Below are 11,953 nucleotides of genomic sequence, written 5' to 3'. Positions count from 1 at the left end.
GAATCAGCGGAAAGATACATAAACACAAGAAAGATTATGAGATGTGATTGATTGAGTGTTACAATGGTGTACATGTAAAATACAGAAGTATGATCATTGATGAAGCAGTTGTCTATTTCTAGACTTTCCACCAGTTGGCATAAAGACGTCTTTTTTAGATTCAGCAGAAATCGCACTTGGACCTGAAAGAAATAAAGCATGTGCAACTATCATGTTCTTGCTTTTCATTGTGTAGAGCGATTCAAACTAGTCTTTTTCGAGGACAGAATTTCAACACTGAAATGTACTGTCTTAACTGGCTTGTACATATTAGCAAATTGTATATCTAAGGCACATACACGTACCTATCCCTTCTCCCGCCGCCCATCAGCAGAAATGCCAAAACATAAAATAAGGAAATTAAAATAAAGGCCTATGTCTCCTCCCAACTAGAATATTGTTCAATTGCTTGTTAAAAGTCTTAAACTAGTCAAAGTGAAATGATAGACAGGTGGCTAGCACGCTGTATAGCTAACAACTATGCAAACGTAAGCATGGTAAATACTTAAACTGACAAACCCTAGAACACCACTAGCACCAGGCCAAAAATATATAAAATGCAATTTAAGACCTAGATCTTGGCAGTCGACTAAGGAAATTCAGCAGTTGTTAATTTGATAGGAGTAATTTATTGAACCTTTTCATATTATATGAATATGTATAATTTGGCACGTTTTCTTACCTGTAAAACAAATCTATAAAGATGGCACAAGTTTGTCAATACTTTAAATTAGTGTTATATTTTAATTCATACTTAGTAAGTTACAAGCGACATTAAGAGCGTTGGTCTACGGATCGCGGGGCGTATGTTCTCCGTGACTATTTGATAAACGACATTGTGTCTGAAATCATTAGTCCTCCACCTCTGATAATTCATGTGGGGAAGTTGGCAGTTACTTGCGGAGAACAGGTTTGTACTGGTACAGAACCCAGGAACACTGGTTAGGTTAACTGCCCGCCGTTACATGACTGAAATACTGTTGAAAAACGGCGTTAAACCCAAAACAAATAAACAAAAAACAAGCGACATTAAGGCTATACTATAAAAACTGACAATGATATTTCAATTTTAATAATTCTTGCTACTAGCTTAAAATGGAATTTTCAGTTTCAAAGATTATTATTATTATTATCATTATTATTATTATCATTATTCATTGGAGAAAAATCACCATTGTCTTAACGAGATTTAATTCTATTAGTCATATCTAAAAGCGAGTTGGAAAGTTGAGCATGTTCAAAACATTTTCCTTATCACAGATAAGAAACGTCTTATATCTCTAGTTGGTCTTTTGGAGATCACCTGCTATGATGATTACTCTATAAGTAACAACAATTACATTATCACTGATAAGCTGTAGATAAGAGTAGACCTGTATATTGGACTGTACAAATTGCGTTAATATTTTGCTAAATTTTACTATCATAATTCTGATTTGGTTTTAAAATTCAATAGTAATTTAAAGACACTTTTGCGAGAAGGTATTTCAAAACCCGTTTTTTATGGGGATGTGGTTTACAAACTTCGTAAGATCTTGGGTCATGGTAATTTTCCAACTGTGTTTAGTAAAATTATGAAACGTTTTATTAAAAGAGGTTACGACCCAACTGTTTTGAGACATACCGCATGTTTAGTGTTCAACCCGTTTACAGTTGGACACTGCGCTTCCCTCTTTGATTGTGTCTGACGGAAGACGGGGAGGACTCTATCATAAGCAGTTTTTAAATCCCATCAGGACTGAACTGTTTTGATATCTGTCTTCTGGCCTGTTGCGTCGGGCCCTTAAGGGTGTTTCTCTTGTTGCTCTGTCTTCTGCAAAGGCATTGAGTACATACGTTTTGGGTTCTTAAGGTTTGCTTTTTATATATTTATACACGAGCATTTTTGTGTTTTACATGCCATGCCTTTTTGTTTCCATTACGTGTGCTAGAGATTCAACTGGAGGGGATTACTTTCATTTACACTGTCCCGTGTCTTTGGAATATGGTGGGGGTAAGAGTGAGGTTGGGTGCGCACCATAAACCGGTTTAAGCTCCCCAGTGGTGTTTTTGCCACTGACCGTTCCAAGGCGGTGCCCCACTGTGTTCTTTTGTTTGTTTGGTTTGTCCTCGTGTGTTTGCTTTGTGTGCGAGTGTGTGTGTGTGTGTGTGTGGTGCACATCTGCGTGCTGTGGGTTTCGTTTTGGGGAGGCTTCGCTTTTGGTACGTGGCATTCCCTGTTTGATATTTGTCTTTGTTCTTTTTTTTGAGGGGGTGGTGGGGGGGGTGCGCAGGGGGGGGGGACAACTTGCATAGCAGTAGACCTAGGCATTTAAAGCAAATGAAATGGGTTAGTACTTTCACAGTTCATGTCTACAGTCTACATTATATATAGGGATAGGGTATACTTTGTACTCAATATTAGCTAAAATGATAGTTACTTTCTGGTATGGTGCAAGTGCTACACATTGTTGTATTTTGCAAAATCAAATGTAACCTAGTCCAAGTGCACAACATGCATCTAATCCCAACATGGAACCTAAACAGCCTAATTCCACATTCACGTTCACATTGATCAGTCGCTAATCATCCGATCGCTCCGCCTCTTAGATCACGTGGTCTAGAAATGCGAAACCTTCGACAAACAAGCTTCAAAATGACGGATACGATAATGCTGAAATGTGTCCCTTAAGATTTTGCCTAATATTTCTTTCCTTACAAAACATCATTGTGACTAATAAGTTTGCTAATTAGTAGGGATGGGAACGAATACTGAAATCAATATTCGAATATTCGGTTTGCCATATTCGAATATATTCGAATATTCGGTTAGTTTTAATGGAAGTTTTAAATTTTTATTAAGTGATTAGCATATACATAACGTATTCATTTGTTTAAAGCGTGGATCATCGTAAATAAGGCCAAAAAAATGTTTGTTCCGGGTAACCCGATGCTACATAGCATAGTAATTAGTCGTATATTAATTCTATGGAATGTTTTCCGGACGGAAATAACACTGTAAATAAAGGTTAAAGAGGCTGCGGGTATTCAACTTTTAAAAGTTGGTGATTCGAAAGTGAAATGTTTTGCTAAGTTTTCGCGTTAAGTTTAGAGTTGTAGTTTTCTTCACTCTCGTGTTTTTCTCAAATTCTACAATGTATGTTGTATTTTCGTATGTTTCTAAAATTCTATACTGTATTTTCGTATGTTTCTCAAATTCTATACTGTATTTTCTTATGTTCTCAAATTCTATATTTCATTTTAATTATATTTCAAAGTCTGTAGTTGTTAAAATGAACGTTTTCAAATGTAACCCGCTCGAAGAAAATACTATAAAACCGTTGCATATATATTTAAGTTAATTGTTCTAAATTACTGATATCTTACTTATGTTAATTCATTCGGTATACAAACGACTTCTTTTTTGTAGCTATTAAACTGAAATTTACTACTTCCAACTTAAATCCGGCATAAGTACTTGTTTTTAATGAACTTGCTAAGTTTTATTTATAGGGAGTAGGTATGGACATCGGAACAGTCACTGGTATTTCAGTGGGATTCACACGTGTTCTGTGCGCAATTTAGGGATTCTGTGCGATTTCTTCAACATTTCAAACCTTCATCTATATTTGAAAATCTGAGTGGTATTTATTATATCCTTTAAAGTAATTAAATGCTTAAAAGCTTAAAGCTTCATCATTTCTTGTATAGGTAGAGCAGTACTTGTCGGAAGGAAAATGGCGGCGGTAAGTGGTACACACGTGTGTGTTAAAAATCGATATCTGATTGGATCATAGTTAAGTTTGATTGACAGGCGGCGACTGGTCAATACTACTCCAGTTCCATTTTTCTAAGAACAATTAAATTTTGTCAATGGAATACATTCCCAGGTTATGTACAGTCCAGCTCCAGCCTGTTCTGTTTGTTGAGCGACTGGCTACTGTAACCGTTATCATAGTCATTTGTTTTGCTCTTAAACATACTTTTTATACCTCCTGTGATCTTTCTCATTTTAACACATATCACACGAATTGCGGCTCCGATGAGGTAAGAGGAGGGATGCCACACTGGCATAGAATGCAACCTCAATGTTAGAAATGTCTGTGATGCTGGTTCCAGTCTTGTTCTACTTTTGTATGCTTCTCGGAAAGAAGGACGGTTCGTAAACAGTAACGTTGGTGAATTGTCGGTATAGTTACTGTGAATCCATAGTCCGTCGGTCGCTAGTGTTGACAATGTTGATTATTTCCAGTCTGGTTCCACTCTTGTATGCTTCTCGGAAAGGTCTTTACGATTGCCATGTGACTTGGAAGTTCGGATGAGGTAAAATAAAAAATTGGAAAACCACAGGTCAACACGACAAAAACAAAACTGTTCCAGGCTCGGTTTGATTGAGCCTGTTCATGGACGGTAGTAGAAGTGCAAGCTACCGTCCACGCCCTTGAGTCTAATCCTAGACACTGCTTTATTTTGACTAAGGGTCAGTGATAACAAAACAAGGATAAATATCTAACAGTTAGTGTCTAGGAGTAACTCGAGTGTGCCTTTTCCCATAGACAGTTTCGCTGAGGGTAAACTATGAGGTGTTTTGCACTTTCTGTACTTCTGGGAGGACGGTTCTAAAAGACGTGTGAATTGTCGATGTTAACTGTGAATCACATATGTCGGTCTAGTGTTGACTGTTATTATTTCAGTTGGTTCATACGTATTTATTTTTCAGTGAAAGTCTTTCGTATTGCCATGTAGACTTAAGTTTGATGAGTATCTATGAATACAAAATTGGAAACCAAGGTCAAAGACATTAAAACAAAACTGTTCCAGGCTCGTTTGATTGCTGTCATGACGTGTAGAAGTGCAGCTACGTCCACTTGAGCCTAATCTCACTGTTTATTTTATAAGGGTCAGTGATACAAACAGGATAAATATCTAACATTTATGTCTAAGAGTTACTCGGTGTGCCTTTCCATTAAGACATTTCGTCAGGTAATATGAGTTTTAGCGCTTTTGATACTTCATGGGCCGTATTCATAAAGCATCTTAAGTATAGTATAAAAACTTGAATATTTCTTAAGTATTACTTAGGTAAGAAATTTATTTACATAAGTATATTTGTTATCATAAAACAACTTAATAAGTAATCTTGGCTTTCATTGTGGACGAAAACATTAAAAAAACCCATTAATTTCAGACAGATACAGCATGCACAATTATGTTTAAAGTGCTTTTATCTGAAAAACAACACTTTAATCGTACTCACGACGCCATTTTGTTTTCTGACTTAAGTCATTTCTTACGTATCTTAAGTTTAAGCTGTTTTATGAATAGGACTTAAGTTTTTTACTTAGACTTAAGCTGAAATCACCACAAACTTAAGTAAAATCTTCAACTTAAGTCAAAACTTATACTTAAGATGCTTTATGAATACGGCCCCTGACGTCGTTTTAGGGCCCTCCTTTTTATTAAACAACACTTTGTTAGGTTTTAGAGTACAACTCGTATTTTTTTCCAAAAGTTTATTGGTATTCCAATAGGAACTAATTTCGAACCAGTTTTATATTGTTCTGAATAATATTTATGTTAAATTTATCGCAATATACACAGACATACGTCATCAATGTATTTAGCAGCACTGTGCGCAGTCAGGACCATATATTAAACATGGATACTCCGCATTTTTTTCTGTGGTTGCTTGTGTATACACTAGTCAGCTTGAGTTAAGGTATTAGGCCCCTAATAGTAATGTTTAATAAATGGCATTTGCTTGGTATATTCTTACAGTTGACCGTGCTTCGCACTTATATGAAATTTTTTAAAAACTTTTACCGTGCCGTTTTTTTATAAATTTTGTTTAATTTATGGTATTTCCTAAAGCTCAAGTAGAGACAAATTTCAAAGTGGTGGCCTTTATCCAAAACGTTTTCAGAGAATTTATTATTCCATTATTTTTTATGAAAGAAACATCAAACTATTGATAAACAATCATAAAACTTAAAATAAAAACTGTCAATATCATTTTTTCTAGTGTGCCTCGAGTAAACGGATTTAATCAGACAGAATTCCAACTCCAATATTGAAAAATTATGGTCGAATCCTGCGGGTCTGTTTTGAATTTTGCTCACTTCATTCAAAATTAACCTTGGGGCAGAAGTAAAACCTACCTACATTTCTTCCACAATATGTAATCTAAAGAATGAAGGAAAAATAGAGAACTTTTACCGCATGTAACTCAGTATTTTTAAAGATGTCTAACTCTACCCCTTCTGTTTTAGAGGTAAATTCACTTTTAACAGCAAGAAATCGCATATCAAATGATTTTTTTTCCATTTTTGTACAATAATTCAATAACAAGTCTTGAAAGAAGTAAAAACTTACCAGAAAAAAAGGAAAACAAGGGGGGGGGGGGGGGGGAATTGGTCCCAGTAGGGCTTGAACCTACGCCCCGCTGAAAATTGCTGTCAAAGTAGGTTTATGGTAGGAATTGAATACTCTTCAAGAAGGAGGTACTCTATTATGGGCCTAATACCTTAAGTAAAACTAACCACCCAGATGTCATTGCCTCCGTTTTAGATTTACATCTCTCCATTTATAATACACTGACGAGAAAGAGAAACGCATCATTCAAACTCATTGTACAATATTTTGTTAACCTGATTCAAAATTAGAAAAGAACAATTCCATTCGCAGATCTAAAGACTTAAAAGAATTGATGGTTAATTAAACAGAATTTCATGGTCGCATTGTTTCAAATCTTGAATTTCAATAGACTGGTCAGAGGAATTTCACTGACACAATCAGTAGCGCGTGTAGCCACCTCTACTGGCAACCACTGTAGCATGACGTCGCCCATGGGCCCGCACCAGTAATATAACAGACACCATGGATTCTGGCCCACTCCTTGTGGAGCACTGCTATCAGTTCCTTGGCGTTTGCAGGCTACGGTTGACGTAACCGCGGTCAAAGGTAACCGCAGGCGTGTTCAATCGGATTGCAGTCCGGTGAGCACACCGACCAAGGCAAAACGTCAGTATTGCTCGTCTGTAAAAAGTTCCTGGTGACACTTGCAACGTGAAAACGCGCGTAGTCATGCTGAAAGACCAAGGCTTTGGGTTGACGGAATATAGGGACAACCGCAGGACGTAATATCTGGTCAACATAACGCCTGGCTTTGAGATTATCTTGGTACACAAAGAGTTGGGTCTTAAACCTATGGTTGATGGCTGCCCACACCATAACTGGTGGGGTTAAGATTGATGTTGGGTGTGTATCATAAACCGGTTTACGCTCCCCAGTTGCCTTTTTTCACGGACCGTTCCAAGGCGGTGCCCCATTATGTTCATTTATTTGTTCTGCTTGCTTTGTGCGTGAGTGTACGTCGTGGTGGTGTGCACGTCTGCGTGCTGTGAGTTTCGTTTTGGGGAGGCTGCGATTTTGGAACGTGGCATTTCCTGTTAGGTATTTATCCTTGTTTTGTTATCACTGACCTTCAGTCAAAATAAAGCAGTGTCTAGGATTACTGATCCGTTATCGTATAATGTGATGCTAGGATAACGGAAATTCCGTACTTTTAGAGAGTTTTCACTTGGAATACGGAAAATCTATCGAAAGAGCAAGAAATATTTATACGAATATTGAGTGTTCATTTTTAAACATTTATCCGCAAAGAGAAAGTGTTTTACTCCAAAACTTCAATTTAATAGAGCTTTTCTTGCTTTGGTGCAACTATTCCGATAAAACAGTTATGGTTAGTAATTGGTGTTTGTGATCATAATTTATGTAAAGATGGTGAACACAGGTTCTGAATATTCAGTTATTTTAGACTAGATACCGATAAATTGTAGACTAGATACCGATAAATATTTTTTTCAGATTAAAAAAAAAATCTGCTGGTGGTTTTCTCTTTTATTTTCTCAGCAAATTCATTTTAATCTCTGAGAATTCTTGTTTTGAGAAAAATGATCATTATTATACAAAATTGAAGTACCCTTTGGAGTTATCTCTGATGAACAAAATAAAAGGTATGGATACAGTCTAATCTAATTGCAATGCCTAATATTCTACACTTTTATATTCAACTTGTTTGCCAAGTTTTCATAATTTAAGTTCATGATTAAAGTTTTAATCTTAATGCATTCAAAGATTGGTAATAAATAGGTATGTCGATTAGGATTGTTTATTATTATTATTATTTTGTTAAACAACATAAACTTACCTTGTATTTTACGTTCATAAAACACAATATCAACCAAATCGGCGGCTGCGACAATGGTGCAAGTAACGAATGAATAATGATTAATATGGATATCAGTTGCAACACTACATATTTGAGTAGATTTTTTAAAAATACTTTTTACTTTTAATTCCATTATCCTAGCGATAAACTTATGTTTTGTCTAGAAATATTAAATATCCGAAAAACTAGAACGGCACTCTAGGATTACGGATCTGTAATTATAGACACTGCCTAAAGTAAATATAAGAATAAACGATCTAGCCGGACGCCAGTCGGATGAAAGCAACAGTGCAAAAAATATGTTTACATTTTACACAAGCTGATTTTTCACGCAAAATAAAGGTAGCTAATACTCCAAGGTAGTTAATTACATTTACTCTAAGGTAGTCAGTTACATTTACTCTAAGGTAGTCAGTTACATTTACTCTAAGGTAACATTTACTCTAAGGTAGTCAGTTACATTTACTCCAAGGCAGTCAGTTACATTTAATTGGCATTTATATTTGACATTTTTCACTTTTCTTATATTCCATCAGAGATTTAACTAAAGAACCAAAAATTCTCATACAATAAGATTGGTGTAAATTCTGTTTTTAAGTTTTATTTACCCCGCCCTCCCCGCCCTGAACATAAAAGTTTTTTTTTTTCAAAATGCTAAGTACGAGGGTCAATACGCATTAACAAGTCTTAGCACTACATAACTTTATTCCGCGAGGATGCCACTATTGTTTTCACGACTGACTAATTTTATGTGAGTATAGATGTGTTTTTTTTTTTTTTCATTTGGATGTAAACATGTGATTTTCTTTCTTTTTGTTTTGGTTGTTTTTACTGTGGATTGTAGAAACGCTATTTGTGCGTGTGGCGAAACGTCGTCAGGTGAGAACATTGAAGTTCTATATATTTGTAACGGAACAACCCAAGAAAATAATATTTATTCTGGTTATCATAATTGATTTAGCTTACTTTTTGCTCTAATTTCTATAATAATACAACGATGAATAAATGTGCAATGGTCGGAGTGACATTACTTTTGAATCAATCCTCGTATTTCTTTAGATTTCAATACAATTTCTAGTTTTAAATTTCCATGTCATGTTATAGACATTGGGACATTTTACTACTCTAAACCAAAATGCAAGTTTTAAAACTGCCAGTAATTTCGGAATTAATCTATTTCCAATTTATCATATCATGCTATGCAAAGGGGATGGGGTAACAATAATTTTATAAACTAACATTTCAAATTAATCTCGGCTCAATGAATAGTTGTAAATACAACTAAGAAATATCTTTAAAAAAAGACAAACGGCGTAGATGTAATACTGTTTTGGCGCATGGAAAAATCATAATTAAATAGGATGTACAGACAGAAAAGATTTGGATTTGCAAATATTTAACTAAGCAGCAAACTTAAATGATCAATATGTATCCTTTAAGTAATAGAAGGTCAAAATAATTCGACGTCCTGTGCTGTTTTTGAAATAATTTCGTGTTGGGTCAGAATCCCCAAGAAGTACCCACTAGCACAATATCTCGACCCAGACTACAGTTACAACCATCCACCACTCATTCGTACAAGTACGAAAGTTGCTGCAAGCAAAAGGAAACTCCGCGCCAAACAAAGCAGTGTATAACATGTAGTACTGATAGAACAGGAGATGATATAACGATACTGGTGTCTTTGTTGTAGACCCTAGGCAAACAGACAGTCTGATGGGATTTCATGAATGTTGGAGAAAAAAAAAACATTGTTTTTATAGTGTGAGCGAACTTTTATTGTTGTAATTAGTGACCTAATTATTGACTGATCATGACCCATATGCGAAATTGACTTCTAAGTTTTGGTATATGAACTGAAATGTATTGTATACACCAGGTTATGCTTGAATTTAGACTTACGTAGTTGTTCATCCGAAATGACCGAGTTTCAAACTTAGCTCAGATGTTATCAAGACCATTATTCTGAAAAGTGTCTAATCAGGAATGTGGGCTCTATTTGATACTTTAAAGTTAAATGATGAGGAAGGACTAAGATGTACAATGAATGAAACACAACAAACATCATTTTATCCCACCTAGGGGCGTGGAACTCACAGTTTAAAAGGAACCCAAGTGTTATATGTTGACGATTACAATGGTGTACTTACTTAGAGAGTATTGTTGCTGTTGTTGTTTTCTTCACCTCATCCTTTGGTGAACAGCTTCTGAATACGCAGCAATGAATATTGACTAAACAGTTCACTACTATAAACACCTTTACCACTTTATACAGTCATATACTGATCAACTTGTATTTTGGAAGGATAAACGGTCAATGTTGTGCAATCAGCCACCTCTCAAGAAAGACCATTGTTCTAATATTGCTAAAGAACCTACATTGAGATAATAGAGCAAGGATACTTTAGAATGCAAGTCACCTTGTTTCAAAGGCCAGTTTTTTGCCTTATTGTTATGTGACAATTGTAAAAGGTTTGACTATAATTATGCATATCAAACATATAAATACTTGACTTAAAAAAATCAATGTATAAAACCTAAAAATATAAGACACTGTTTATGGATGTTTGTGTTCCAGACGTACGTACTGTGTAATAAGGTTGGTGTTGATTACCGAAAGAGTAATGTAATATGTTTAAACAAAATAATATCCCTATGGATAATATGTGCATTTTCCCACTCAGATTTCAAATATAATGTGTTCATTAAATGCTGATGATATTAGTAAAAACTATGGTAATAACTATAAAGTTAAATGTTCTAGTTGTTAACACTTGGAATTGCTGTAACTCTGTGATTCCAGCAGGTATGCAAATTTTGATTCCATACCTCATGTTTTTATTTCGATGTAAATGAGATGTGAAACCAAAATTTGTAGTCCTGTTTGGCGCCATATAACCTATACTGTGTTGGTGCGCCGTAAAACCCAAATAAATAAATAAATAATAACACACAGTTAAATATCGATGACATTTTTAGTCCCCTACTGGTTGAAAACCAGTTTCGGGGACTATAGGAATGCACTTTTCCGTCATTCCGTTCGTCCGTCCACAATTTCGTGTCCGGTCCATAACTCTGTCATCCATGAAGGGATTTTAATATTACTTGGCAGAAATGTTCCCCACGATGAGTCGACGTGTCATGCGCAAAACCCGGACCCCTAGCTCAAAGGTCAAGGTCACAATTTTAGGTCAAAGGTCAACAGGGCTTTTTTCCTGTCCGGTCCATAACTCTCCCATCCATGAAGGGATTTTAGTATTACTTTGCACAAATGTTCCCCATGATAAGACGACGTGTCATGCTTAAAACCCGTACCCCTAGCTCAAAGGTCAAGGTCACAATTGGAGGTCAAAGGTCAACAGGGTTTTGTTCCTGTCCGGTCCATACCTCTCCCATCCATGAAGGGATTTTAGTATTACTTGGCACAAATGTTTTCCATGATGAGACGACGTGTCGTATGCAAATCCTAGACCCCTAGCTTAAAGGTCAATGTCACAATTGAGGTCAACAGGGCTTTTTTCCTGTCCGGTCCATAACTCACCCATCCATGAAGGGATTTTGATATTACTTGATATAAATGTACCTCATAATAAGGCGATGTGTCATGCATAACTTTCAGACCCCTAGCTCAAAGGTCAAGGTCACACTTAGCAGTCAGATGTTAACATAGCATGAACAGGGTCTGTTTTGTGTCCGGTCCATAAC

Source organism: Mercenaria mercenaria, chromosome 9 (assembly GCF_021730395.1).
Source record: "Mercenaria mercenaria strain notata chromosome 9, MADL_Memer_1, whole genome shotgun sequence".
In the NCBI taxonomy this organism is placed as follows: domain Eukaryota; kingdom Metazoa; phylum Mollusca; class Bivalvia; order Venerida; family Veneridae; genus Mercenaria; species Mercenaria mercenaria.
The sequence above is the reverse complement of the archived record's forward strand: the minus strand, read 5'-3'. Positions refer to the sequence as shown.